At 41.6% G+C, this 14,768-nt stretch overlaps 1 long non-coding RNA gene across 2 annotated transcripts in view; it reads right to left on the bottom strand.

The window, feature by feature from the left end:
- Positions 1-2,793: 2,793 nt before the first annotated feature.
- LOC124789503 overlaps positions 2,794-14,768 on the bottom strand; it is a 37,258-nt gene continuing 25,283 nt past the window's right edge. For both annotated transcript variants that reach the window (XR_007016126.1, XR_007016127.1), the window contains exon 4: positions 2,794-3,825. This is a non-coding gene — a long non-coding RNA (uncharacterized LOC124789503). The remainder of the gene's footprint in view (positions 3,826-14,768) is intronic.

Here is a 14,768-nt window from a genome sequence, read left to right on the forward strand (position 1 = left end):
AGTTTGTATTTATTGCACACTAAGGATATGTACTTCCACAAATACAGGGTGTTACAAAAAGGTACGGCCAAACTTTCAGGAAACATTCCTCACACACAAATAAAGAAAAGATGTTATGCGGACATGTGTCCGGTAACGCTTAATTTCCATGTTAGAGCTCATTTTAGTTTCGTAGGTATGTACACCTACGCTCAATGGAGCACATTATCATGATTTCATACGGGATACTATACCTGTGCTGCTAGAACATGTGCCTTTACAAGTACGACACAACATATGGTTCATGCACGATGGAGCTCCTGCACATTTCGTACGCTTCTCAACAACAGATTCGGGGACCGATGGATTGGTAGAGGCGGACCAATTCCATGGCCTCCATGCTCTCCTGACCTCAACCCTCTTGACTTTCATTTATGGGGGCATTTGAAAGCTCTTGTCTACGCAACCCCGGTACCAAATGTACAGACTCTTCGTGCTCGTATTGTGGACGGCTGTGATACAATACACCATTCTCCAGGGCTGCATCAGCGCATCAGGGATTCCATGCGACGGAGGGTGGATGCATGTATCCTCGCTAACGGAGGACATTTTGAACATATCCTGTAACAAAGTGTTTGAAGTCACGCTGGTACTTTCTGTTGCTGTGTGTTTCCATTCCATGATTAATGTGATTTGAAGAGAAGTATTAAAATGAGCTCTAACATGGAAGTAAGCGTTTCCGGACACATGTCCACGTAACATGTTTTCTTTCTTTGTGTGTGAGGAATGTTTCCTGAAAGTTTGGCCGTACCTTTTTGTAACACCCTGTATATGTAGCACTTGGGCAATAAAAATTCAGTAACACTGTTTCAGTGAAACAAAAGTAAATACTAGCAAAGATCATTTACAGACACTAGAAACCAGCTCTGTTACCAACAAATACATTGTATCATACATATAATTACTGGAAACAGAAAGTTCAAAGTTCTTTTCGAAATAATACTGGTTTCTTTAACAGAAATAAAGGGGGCGTGGCAGCATACATGACCGTAACTTTAAAATTTAGTATATATAGGTCATTTTTCATTTGAAATCCTATAATGTATATATCAACGTAACCTGGAAAGACTATAGAATTTAATAAAGTCATAAAAATTTAGATTTTTCCACCATTTATAAGTACCCTGTATCCTTAAGTTGGTCAATGATACCGCAGAAAGAGGAATTGCTCTGATAAAAAAGTTTAATACATCGATCAGGGACAAACAATGAAACCAATTTTTGTTGAGGGTAGCCTAGCATCACCAAGTGAACAAAAGAAGGGATTGTATCATTCCAGGTTTATTAATATAACACATTTTGACTGACATACTACCTATTAATATTAAGTGACTGGTTTTAATATTATGTTAAATTTGTGGTTTCTAGTTTTCCCAATTAACATTGAAAAATCATATTTTTTGCTGACTTTTATGGAAATGATCAAAGTGTGTAACCTTATATTAAGCCTGCAAAAATTTTATGTTACAAAATGCAACACCTTATGGGACACATCCTTCCATTCTGAAAACTTTGTTACAACTCCAAGTACTGAGTTGCTACAAACCTCTGAGCATACAATGGTAAGATCTTGCTTAACTCAACTGAAAAACCTAGTGGTGTAAGAAATCCCAAAGTTTCTTGAACACATTTAAATGTGTATTATTACCCAAACAAACTAGGGGTGTGCCCCAAATTTCATAATGTTGCTCTGTGAAACTTTCTGGCAGATTAAAACTGTGTGCTGGACCGAAACTTGAACTTGAGCACTTGCCCGTGAAAGGCAAAGGTCCCAACTATCTGAGCTACCCACACGACTCACGATTCGTCCTCACAGTTTCAATTCCACCAGTAACTCGTCTCCTACCTTCCAAACTTCACTTGTCCACAGAAAGGCAAAGGTCCCGAGTCTCGGTCTCACACAGAGTTTTAATCTGCAAGGAAGTTTCTTACCAGAGCACACTGTGCTGTAGAGTGAAAATTTCATTCATGTTGCTCTGTGTTCCATTATCAATGGGTTACGAAGCTAGAGTTGATGACACAGTGTCATAAGTATAGAAGGTTCTTTTAAAAGCTGCTTTCCTGCAAGGGAGCAGCAGGTATCTGGATTAAACAGCATGCCACCGCTGACATCAGAAATCAAGGCTTGGATTGCCAGTGAATCTCGGCTTTGTCCAATGCTAACTGGAATTACAATGATGCCTGTTATTCCTGAGTAGGGAAAGTTGGTAGGGTACTGGGAAGAAGGAATGAGTCACACAAGTGTGTGCTTATGATTTCTCACTGGCTGGACCTTTGAGTGGGCTTCACAGGATTCAAATGAAAGGACTACTGGGTTGCCACTGTTCACAAAAACAAGACTGAGAAATATATCAGATTTTTCAAACAATGTTTTACACCTGCTGATGAATTAAGGTTAAAACCAAGGGCTACAATCTTTGAAACAGGAAGTGAAAGGCTTCTCTCTGGCTATAGAGCAAAACACCGAGGAGTCGCCTATGTTAACCTCCCACCTGCCCCTTCAGATGCCCTACAGAAAGGTCAGTTACACGTAAAGAATGTCTTCAGGGTTCACAGTGTGGTGCTCTAACGTAGCAACTTTATTCTGCCTTTTTCCCCTCACTGCACTTCAGACCACAGCAAAGAGTAGACATCTAGCAGTATTCATGTGAAAATTTTGTTTTTATTTGATTTTTGATATAAACAATTTGTTTCCTATATGTGTACCTGAAGTTTTAACTCTCCAAAGAAGGAAAAAAAATTGAACAGATAAAATATCTTTCTGAAGATTTACTTTAATTTCTAAAGATCTGACAAGTTTGAAGCATGCATATTAAAAACTCTTCAGGCCTGTCCATTTGCTAACACTACTGCTAAAACTTTCTTTACACACTAAAATACCACAATAAAACCACTTGCACACTAGGGCACAATGCTGTCAATACCAACACAGCACAAATAATTCAAGTTTCTTGGTGTGGGCAATTCTGAACAACAGATATATAATTTGCATCAGTTACGACATCCCAACATAGCGAAAGAATTTAGTGAAAAACAGAAATTTTGACCAACATATGAATAATATGCAAAAGAACAGAAAAGTGGATAACCGTTGCGTTTTATGGCAAAACTTGTGTGTAAAATATTTTAAACCTAAATCAACATCTGGTAACCAACATAATGTAACATACCATGACAGCCATTAATGATGCCTTGTTAACAAAGTCAACACATCTGGGTGATTAGATAAGTTCATTTTCACCATGTGAAAGACATTTCAATTGATAGAAACATTCATTAAACAAATGTTGGTCCATAAAAAATTAATTTATGTTAAAAATATCAAATATTTCTCAAGCATCTTCTAAAATCATTACTGGGCATGAGCTATAACATGACATGAAAGAGGAGATCTACATCCACATTCCTTTCATTTACTGTCAGAACTTAGTCAATGTCAAAACTTTCTCACATGGAATGTGCCTGTTTTACTGTAAATAGTCTACAAATACGTGAAAAAGCACATTTAATTTAACCTGTTTCAGAACACTCCTGACTCTTCAAGTTAAAGATATGGATGGTCACAACAAGAATAGTAGTCAATAAGAGACTAGCCACAGTGTGTGAATTTTTGACTAATGACTTAGCAAAGAGCTGTGCAGTGTAGAGCTTTCCACAGCCCTGGCACCACATCCAAGCCTTCTGGTAATGTCGAAGCTGCGCCTTCAGGTGAGTGCAAGCTACGCGTGTTCCACATCCAGAAGAAACTCTCACTGTACCAAAAGACTTGACGAACACTGCTGTCACCTGTGAGATGAAATGAAATCTAATTTAAAAAATTAAATATGAGATGGCATATTATTTGTAACAAGGTATATCTTTCAAAAGTTATCATTAACTGCTTATGCTCAAGCCTTATGGTATAATAAACTAACACGAAGAAATATATTAATTGAACAGTATTCAGACACACACAATGCAAACTACTCAATGCCACAGATTACAAGTGAACTTGCTGCAAAGGGCTCCTTTCAGTGCCTTAAAAAGGCAGAGTAAATAAACCTTAAAAAGATGTTCCACTTGGTGTTGTCCCACCATATAGTAATTTTTGAACCACATTTTGCCATCTACAATAACCTGTATACAGCATTTCCATGTGTAAGCTTTCTATGGTGGATCTGATGCATCATTATCTGGTGAGTACCACCATTGCAAAACTGACACTCAATGTATCTAATTCTGTTTTGCAACAAAGAAAACAATCAATTAGTGACATCATCACTTAATCAGATAGATAAAAAATCTACTCACCAAGCAGCGGCAAAATACACATGACAGACAGTTGTAATTGGCAGCTTTCCTTTTCGTCTCGTACGGTGTAAGTCTCCCCTGACTTGTGGTTCCTGGTAATGTTCCCAAAATCTACCCCTTTTCCTAGACCCTTCCAGTCCTTTTCCTTCACTCCTTCTTCAGGCAGAATTTGAAGAGGAAGGAAGAGGAGCCACTGGCTCCAAACACTTGCCAATTACAACAGTCTTTTATGTGTGTTCGGTGGCCGCTTGATGAGTAATTTTTTTTATCTATCCAGTTAAATAATTCCGTTTTGTGATTCTTGTTTTCAGTAAATCTAAAATACGAACTTTATTGTACCACAGCAATTGCATTACAAATGAGCTGATACAGTGGTAACACACTATGATCTGGCAGTTTAGGTTTAAAATACCTGAACAATCTGATTTCCTGTTGTTATAACGTCAAGTTTAACACATATATTTCAGAACGACACAACACATATAAGTCACAGAGTAAGTTGACAAGCAAGACATGTGTACATGTTAGCATTCGAATGAGCACTGAGTCCCAGTCTAGCGGCCGCTGCTCGGCTGGCCGCTTAGGTGGCGCAGCTGCTGCATGGCTGGCAGACAGCGCCGCACGTAGAGGACGCGCGTAATTGCGCGGCGGCGCTTTGAATGATCGGCGAGTCACAACATTTTCCCCCCCTTTGAAATTGTTGCACTGATCTTGATGGAGGTGTCCTGGAGATGGCTAACGTCCATAGTCGTTGTTTGACTCGCCGTAAAGTCTCGAGGAGGCGGCTTCCCGTCCGGACGGAAGTGTCCCTGATGATAACGGGTCGAGATGGCAGGAGACGTAGGGGTCGAATCTGCTGGGGCCCCATGCACCAATCTGCCCATTGCGGCAAGCCCAGTTGATATGACAGAAGACATGGGCGATGTGTCGGCGTCCGTTGGAGGAGGAGGCGAGTAGATTTGCTCTGACAGAGGATGCTCATCCGGTTCATGCATGGGCACGTCTCCTGGTGGCATCCGTTCTTGTGCTGACATCGCGATGACGGTGAGAGGGCTGCGTTGTGAGTATTGAGAGATGCCAAGATCCCAAGCGTCAGGTAGAGCCAAAGGTGGTGTAGCGGCATTCGGAACAGGCGTTGCTGGCACACGAGGCCGAAGCTGGTCCGAATGACGCACTGCAACACCCGTGTCCGTCTGGATTTCATACAGGCCACTTCGGACCTGTGGAATGGTACATTAGCTTATTTGTTTTAGTTTAAATATTTGTCATGTATTGTTGTTTTTCTGACATGTTCCACATCCTGGAGGACCTCCTCACTACGGATCAATTGGAATGAAAGTAAATCTAATCTAATCTAATCTAATCTAATCTTCCACGGTGTCTTAAGATGCAGCCCGGGCTCCATTTTGGCCGCCTGCCATATCCCCATACCCAGACGCGGTCGTCGGCGGTGAACCGGCCAAGTGAAGGCACCCGCGGCCGTGAGGTGGAAGGCCGCAGAAGATGAAGTAGCGTGCGGGGCTGTCAGCAATGTAAGAGCTCAGCCGGGCTGTGGTCGCCCATGGGGGTGAAACGGTAAGACGCCAGAAACTGGAGAAGCGCATCATCAGCAGCAGAAGAAGTCAGGAGTTTCCGCATTTGAGCCTTAAATGTGCGGACCAGTCGTTCAGCCTCACCGTTGGATTGTGGATGGAACGGCGGGGCCATGACATTCATAACACCGTGAAGAGCACAAAAATCCGCAAATTCGGAACAGGCAAATTGCGGACCATTATCAGTAACAAGAGTAGAGGGGAGGCCTTCCAAAGAAAAAATGCGGGTGAGAGCACTGGTGGTTGCCGCGGTGGTAGGCGACGTGCAACGGACAATGAAAGGAAAGTTAGAGTAGGCTTCAATTACGAGGAGCCAATAAGTACCTAAAAAGGGTCCCGCAAAGTCAGCATGAATGCGCTCCCAGGGCTTCTCAGGCAAAGGCCACGGTGACAAAGATGACTTCGGGGCAGCCGCCTGTGATGCACAAGGGCCGCAGGCAGCGACCATTTGTGCTATTTCAGAGTCGATGCCAGGCCAGTACACATGACGGCGCGCCAGAGATTTTGTGCGAGACACACCCCAGTGCCCTTGGTGAAGGAGGCGCAAGACTGAAGCACGCAAAGACGCAGGTACCACAACACGCGGCGAAGCATTGTCAGTGGGGAGGAGGATAACACCATCCCTAGCCTTGAGGTGGTAGCGCAATGTGTAGTAGTTCCGCAACGGATCAGAAGTCTTACCGGACGGGCGATCTGGCCAACCCTTCTGAATACAGTGTAAAACCCGGGAGAGGGTAGGGTCAGAACCCGTAGCAGCTGCCAGCCTGTCCCCAGTGATGGGGAACCCGTCCACAACCCGCTGCTGGGCAACATCCAGGTGGAAACACAAAACTTCATCCCTATCGAATGCCTGATCAGGACCCATGGGAAGGCGAGACAGAGCATCAGCATTCGCATGTTGAGCCGTTGGCCGGAAATGAATCTCATAATTGAAACGAGACAAGTAAAGAGCCCAACGCTGGAGGCAGTGTGCAGCCTTGTCGGGAAGGGACGTTGATGGATGAAACAAGGAAACAAGTGGTTTGTGATCCGTAACAAGATGAAATTTTGAGCCATAGAGAAAAACACCAAACTTATGAAGAGCATAAATAATGGCCAAAGCTTCTTTCTCAATTTGAGAATACTTTTGTTGGGCATCCGTGAGCGTTTTGGAGGCATAAGCAATGGGTTGTTCCGAACCATCAGAAAAACGGTGCGCAAGGACTGCACCGACCCCGTATTGAGAGGCGTCTGTGGCAAGAACAAGATGTTGGCCTGGTCGATAAGTAGCCTGTTTCAGCATAGTCTTCAATTTTTGGAAAGCCGCATCGCATGACGTGGACCAGTGAAAGGGCACATTTTTATGTAACAGGCGATGCAACGGCTGAGCCACCGAAGCCTCAGACGGTAAAAACTTGTGATAGTACGCTATTTTCCCCAAGAAGGCCTGCAGTTCCTTAACAGATGTAGGGCGAGGAAGGGCATCAATTGCAGCAACAGTTTGCTGAAGTGGACGAATACCATCCCGAGAGAGTTGGAACCCCAAGTACGTGATAGATGCCTGAAAAAATTGTGATTTCTGAAGACCGGCAGTCTGTAAGACATGAAAAAGTGCGCGGAGATTTTGAAGATGTTCTTCAGTGGTGGAGCCAGTGACAACAATGTCGTCCATGTAATTGATACACCCAGGGACAGGGAGCAACAATTGTTCCGAGAATCGCTGAAAGAGAGCAGGGGCACTAGCAACCCCGAATGGCAAGCGTTGGTATTGATAGAGGCCGAAAGGCGTGTTAAGGACCAGAAACTACCGGGAAGCAGCGGCGATAGGAAGTTGATAAGCTTCTGACAGATCAATTTTAGAAAAATACTGGCCTCCAGCAAGTTTAGTGAACAGTTCTTCAGGACGGGGCATAGGGTAAGTGTCAATGAGGCATTGAGCATTTACAGTGGCTTTGAAATCGCCACAGAGACGAATATCACCATTTGGCTTAGCAACGACAACGACAGGAGAGGACCACTCACTGGAAGTGACAGGAAGCAAGACCCCTGAAGTAGTGAGACAATCCAACTCCCGTTTTACCCGATCACGAAGGGCCACAGGAATGGGCCGTGCCCGAAAAAACTTAGGCCGAGCAGTGGGTTTGAGCGTGATATGAGCTTCAAAGTCGTTTGCACGGCCTAACCCAGGAGAAAAAAGGGACAAAAATGTCATCGACAAGGATTCCAGTTAAGCATAAGGAATAGCATCAGAGACAATAATGACAGAGTCATCTATGGAGAACCCAAAAACGCGAAAGGCATCGAAACCAAAAAGATTTTCTGCACTGCTCTGGTCGACCACAAATATGGGAACAGTGCGAATGACAGATTTGTAAGATACCTCAGCATTAAACTGTCCCAAGAGAGAAATCTTCTGTTTATTGTACATCCGTGATTGCCGAGTGACAGGTGACGGGAATGGAGAACCCAACTGTAGATATGTCTGAGAATTAATTATAGTGGCAGCAGAACCGGTATCCACTTGCATGCGAACATCTCGACCAAGGATTTGGACAGTGAGGAATAACTTCCCTGAAAGGGAAGAAGTGCAATTGACAGACAACACAGAATCAGAATCAGCATCACGTTCATGGACATCATGTATGCAGTCGGATTTCCAAACGGAAGACACATGACCTTTCTTTTTGCAATTGTGACACACAGCCCAACGTTGGGGACAATCCCGCGTGAATGTTTCGTAAAACACCGCGGACATGAAGGAAGTTGCTGGGGGTTTTGCTGCAGTTTCTTAGCAGGTTGTTTACGGCTAGGCCGAGGCTGCGTGTGGGAGCGCACTGCGGCCACGTCGGCCGGCGGGGACGCGCCGCACGCGTCGTCAACAGCGCACATAGGTTGTATTTCCCCGACATCACCCCACATCTCTATTTGCGCCCCAGCGGCGTGAGAAATTTCAAAAGACTGCGCAATGGAGAGAACTTCATCTAGAGTCGGATTCGCCAACTGAAGGGCACGTTGCCGAACTTCTTTGTCGGGCGCCGACCGGATAATAGCATCCCGTACCATGGAATCGGCATAGCATTCTTTGTGAACGTCAGTAACAAATTGACACTTTCGACTGAGGCCGTGAAGTTCAGCAGCCCAAGCGCAACAGGATTGATTCAGTTGTTTTTGACAATGATAAAAGGCAACACGAGAGGCTACCACATGCGTTTGCTTTTGAAAATACACAGACAGAAGTGAGCACATTTCAGCAAAGGACAAAGACACAGGATCCTTCAAAGGAGCCAATTGTGACAACAACCGATACATTTGAGGTGAAATCCAGGAAAGGAACAGAGACTTACATGGTTGTTCGTCCGTGACATGAAATGCCAAGAAGTGCTGTCGAAGACATTTTTCATAATCAGACCAGTCTTCCACCGTCTCGTCGTAAGGAGGAAAAGGAGGTATAGCCAACGATGAGAAACGCCCCGCATTTGACGAAGTCGCGAATCGCCGCTGTTAGAAGCGTTTGCCGTTCAAGGAGATTTTGCAATAGTTGCTCGACAGTAGCCATGGAATCCTGTGGGTCAACGGTGAAAAGGAAAAACCCATTACCTCGTCGCCAATTGTTATAACGTCAAGTTTAACACATATATTTCAGAACGACACAACACATATAAGTCACAGAGTAAGTTGACAAGCAAGACATGCGTACACGTTAGCATTCGAATGAGCACTCAGTCCCAGTCTTGCGGCCGCTGCTCGGCTGGCCGCTTAGGTGGCGCAGCTGCTGCATGGCTGGCAGACAGTGCTGCATGTAGAGGACGCGCGTAATTGCGCGGCGGCACTTTGAATGATCGGCGAGTCACAACACCTGTTTCTGCACAAGCAGGCGAATGACTGGACACTTTCTTACCAACGACTTTACCAGTTTCTCCCCATCAATTAATAAAGCTTGAATAATTCTTGTCATTTCCACTGCAAAAAACCAGCACTAATGTGGGGAGATTCAAAACAACAGTGAAACTATGATTAACTTCTTCTGTAGTTTAGGCCCCATATCAATCACAATTAGCCCAGTCAGAGCCAATATAATTTAACTGAGAACAGAATCCGATTAAGGGCATCTCGATGCTGAATGTTCTGGCTCTGGTTCGCGGTGGTCACGTGGTTAGGGTTTGAGCTTCGCAAGATGAATGTGTTATGTAGCAAACAGTTCAACTCCCACTCAAGTTTAAGTTTTAATTTAATTTTTTTCATTACTGGTCATATTATTTAATTTATATGACATCTGAGAGGTAATATACTACTACTACTACTACTACTACTATTAATAATATTAATAATAATAATAATAATAACAACAACAACAATAATAAAGGAACCATGTGTATTTGTAAGAAGTTTTAGCAAGTTTCATGTTATTTGACTACTTACTAACTTTAGTTAAATTCAATTATTACAACAAACTATAACTATTGACAAGTAGATGAAGAAGCTCAAACACTAACCACTTGATTACCATTAGCATTAACGTCTGGCACATATGCGCAGCTACGTCAGTTACAAAACAGGCACATAAAACCGCTCTTGCGATTTTCTCGGGATTGTCAGAGTAATGCACCTTACTAGTTGCAAATTGTGTTGTTTTAATGGCCTTCTAAAGGTGTAGAAAGTTTGAAGTAAATCCATGATCCCAATGTTGTGGCCTCCCCATGTCAGACGTGAGAAAGCAGATAATTACATTCTCATCAAGTTTCACGTATCTAACACGTCACACAGAAAGATAAGAAAATCCTACAGTCAAGTTCCTGAGCTTTTGGTGAGCAAATTAGTTTTGAAAACTGGGATTCCAATGTTTCTCAAAAAGGAAAGCTGACAATCATTATTCATTGCCTCTTAACTCAGGGCAGTTGAATATCACCTCCGTAATGCAAAAGTCATTTAAGACCTGAAAACTGACAAGTAAACAGACTAGGAGAGGAAAATTAATTTAAAACTGTAATGAAAATGGAATAAAGGTGGGTGGGACATGTAGCCAGATGAATGGATGGCAGATAGACGAATCGAGATGCAACATAAGGACATGTAGGTAGATAGAATTATAGGGCATGGAAGAGCAATGTGTATGTAGCTGGAGAACACAATGCCTGGAAAGGTGCAGAGATGGCTATTATCCAGCAGGAGGAGCCAAAGATCTGATTCGATCCTATGGGACCCGTAGGCCAAGGCCATACTTCTACAACCACATTCCGTAAGCTGCTTAGTGGTGTGTGGTGGAAGATATCTCCAGCACAACTATAATTTTGTCCTTTCGTGTTACCTTCGCAAATGGTGTGCAGGAAGAGCAACTCTCAATAAACCTGTGCAAAGCTGTAATTTCTCAAGTTTTCTTGTTGTGGCCATTCGTACGACGTATGCAGGATGGCGTAATATAGTGCCTGACTTTTCTTCCAGAATTACAACAGTAATGGTCTCAGTGATATGCACCTCGTCTCTCTGTGTCTGTTGCAGACAGGCTTGACGAACTCCGGTGGCACTCTCATTCTTACTAAACGATACTTGCTGTGGGTCACAGACTGATGAACAATACTTGACAATCGTTCGAAGACGTGTTTTGTAAGCACTTCTTTCCTGGATTAAGTGCACATTCTTCAGTTGTGAGAGAGTCAGATGTCAGACTGAAATCCATTGGAAGAAACTTGTTTCATGTGGTCCTACCACTTTAAATCGCTCCGGATGGTTAATACTAGCTACTTTACAGCTGTTTTGCCATTTTCCATAGTGTTCTCAAGTAAAATACTCAAACAACAAAGGAGCTGTTCTTGTATTGACATAAGTCACATTTATTTACATTCAGAGTCAACTACTGTTCCCAGACCAATTGTAGGTCCCCCCCCACAGAGGTTCCTGCACTTCACTAGAGACTTCTGGCATTGCAAGATTCCTAGAGGCAACAGGGTCATTCCACATCAAAACACGCAATAATCCAAAGATTTGTAACCCTGTATCTCAGATTTTCACAAAACTTTGCACATTTGCTTATACTTATAACACAGGAACTTCTGCAAAATCTTTTTGGTCTCAGACCACAACTTTATTTTATATCGAATTTTAAATGTAGTTATATTCTGATAACTGGACTCTGCAAGAATGCCAATGCAAAATGCCCATAACTGAGGTGTTTATGAAACTTTTGATTTGGATTTTTTTTTCAGAAGTTAAGTAAGAAGTTAACAGATACCCAGTTACTGAAGCAGTAAAGTTAGAAAGAAATTTTTTTAAAAATATCAATGTATGTCGATTATCGATTTCAGAGAAATTGCGAGGATGTGGAGAAATGCTTATATCACATTTCTCTAACCTGCTGGGAACCTGATTGTAGTCTTAAATAATCCTCTAGATTATAAGCTTTCCAATAAAATAAAAATTTCAATGGGTCTTCTGCTAATTGACACACACACCTGAAATCAAAATACTTTTTGCTGCAATGGAAAAGGGCCATTTTAAGTAAGTTCATCCACTTGCTGCCTCACTGCCTCAGATGCAAGGGTATCAAATAAGCACCTTTAAGTACAACTCATTCGAAGCAGCATGTTAACTGTAAGTGTGAAAATTTATTTCCTTTCATTTGACTAATTCAGTAATTTTTTTAAAGATTATAATATATCTGATTTGTGTGTTTAGCCAATCACCTGCTCACAGTGATAAAAAAAGTGTTCTTAGATTGCAGTAGCTTATTTGAAACCTTTATAAGCATGAAAACAATTAAACAATTGCTGAAATTCATTGTTGAGAATCGCTGGCGTGCATCAATTGGTGTATTTGGCATCAGTTGATCTTTGTTCTTCTACGAGACATCGTATATTTGTTTGTGGTGCGGCTCTATCATTCCACTTGTATAAAAGATGTTTTAAGTGGATTAGTGCTCAGTTAAATGCAATAGAAAACGTGAATTCATGCAATGTTGGAAAATTACTGAAACCACTGTGTCAGTTTACAACCTAGACCCTAGTAAAAGCTCTACAAAAAATAGCAGAGCTGAGTGAAGACAAACGAGCTTTTATACTGCTGTGATACAATGTACGCTTTCTACAAGATCAAGAAAGTGCTACAATATATGGAAATCACATATACTACTACTTAAAAGTTTTTGAAAGTCTTCAAATAACTTCTTGCGATCCTTTCAAAAAACACATACGAACAGTTAAAAAATCTTTGAGATCAGTTTGCTTGTCTTTATCTAAACCATCAACTGTTTGATGAATCTCCATGAAACCAGACCAAAAACAGTGCAAGATTTGTGAACAAAAAACTGACTGATTGAAATGAAAGTGATGCAGGTGACCCGGAGGTGACATTTCACTACCCAGTACTAAAACATCAAAGTATGCAAATAAAACTAAAACTTTACATGATTTGCAGTGCTCTCCCTTAAAATTTCACACCATTCCAAATCACAGCGAGGCTTCATATGGCATAATGAACCTAGAAAAAGTGAAACATGTTTTGGAAAGAAAAGTATGCTACTGCAGTATTGAAGAATCTTACCGTAGAGAAGAAAAATTTTATTGTGAAATTTTTAAGAAAGCCAAAGATTTTGATACCATGATGATGTTAATGAAAGAAAAAGTGGCTAGCATAAGAGTAGTACCTGAAAAAAAAATTCAAATTTTAATATTAGTTCCGCCCTCTTGGTCAAAAGAAAACAATGTCAGAATTCAATGTTAGTGAGTATGTGGTTTGACAAGCAAGGAAACTGTGGTTTAAGAATTGATAAATACCCATTTCTGTTTTCAAAGGGGGAAAGATTGCTGATGAAGTGGTAAAGATAGTCACTGATTTCTACCAAAATGATGAATACACTCGAATGTTACCAGGAGCAAAAGACAAAAATTAGCATTCAGAAGAATGTGTATACGCAAAAAAGATTCATCCTTTGCACCTTAAGAGAACTGTACTCTCGTTTTAAGTGGGAGAATCTGAACATGAACATTGGTCATTCTAAATTTTGTTTGCTAAGATCAAAGTGGTGTATTTTAGCTGGTACTGCCAGTACTCATTCACCGAAATGTGAAACTACTTTTGGATGTGGAACACATTGAGGAAACAAAGAACTTACCACACTCATTTAAATCTTAGTGTCAGTCAAAATCATTGAAAAATTGAAGGAAAATCTAACCCCAGAAAAAGCAATTCTGTTAATGGACTTTGCTGAAAATCACAGTTTTGTAATTCAGAATGAAATTCAGAGTTACCACTGAACAAGAAGCAGCTGTACAATACACCCTAGTGTGTGTATGTGGTAAATGAAAAAAGTAAATTGGTAATAGTGAACCACTGCTTTGTAAGTGATGATATGGAACATGATGGAGGATTTGTAAATACTGTCCAGCAAGAAACTGTTAAGTGGCTGGCAGAGTATTACCCACATGTGAAGAAAGTTTGTTATTTCAATGATGAATGTGCTGTTCAACCTAAGAACAGAAAAAGCTTTAAAAATTTGCTCAGCATCAATAGAAAAGTCGTTTTTGTGCTCACACAGTCCTTTCTCGCTACAAGCCACAGTAAAACTGTGAGCAATGGTTTGGGAGGAACTATAAAGCATATATTGAGAAGAGCTAATCTTCAAGTAGCGGATGATGCGGAATAACAACTGCATCTGGTGTCTACGATTTCTGCGAAACTAATTTTGACAAATGTTTTTTACGATTCTTAGAGAAAGTCAATGTAGATTTCCTATGCAAGAACCTCGAGAAGAGATTTTCGACAACCCGCACGACACCTGGTACCAGGAATTTTCACCATTACAAATCATTTTCTTGTGATTCTTGAGAGATTAGAAAAGTAACTTCTTCTGAAAAGCCTTCCTTGATTTTTTTCCAT

The sequence above is a fragment of the Schistocerca piceifrons genome, chromosome 3, assembly GCF_021461385.2.
Source record: "Schistocerca piceifrons isolate TAMUIC-IGC-003096 chromosome 3, iqSchPice1.1, whole genome shotgun sequence".
Taxonomy (NCBI): Eukaryota; Metazoa; Arthropoda; class Insecta; order Orthoptera; family Acrididae; genus Schistocerca; species Schistocerca piceifrons.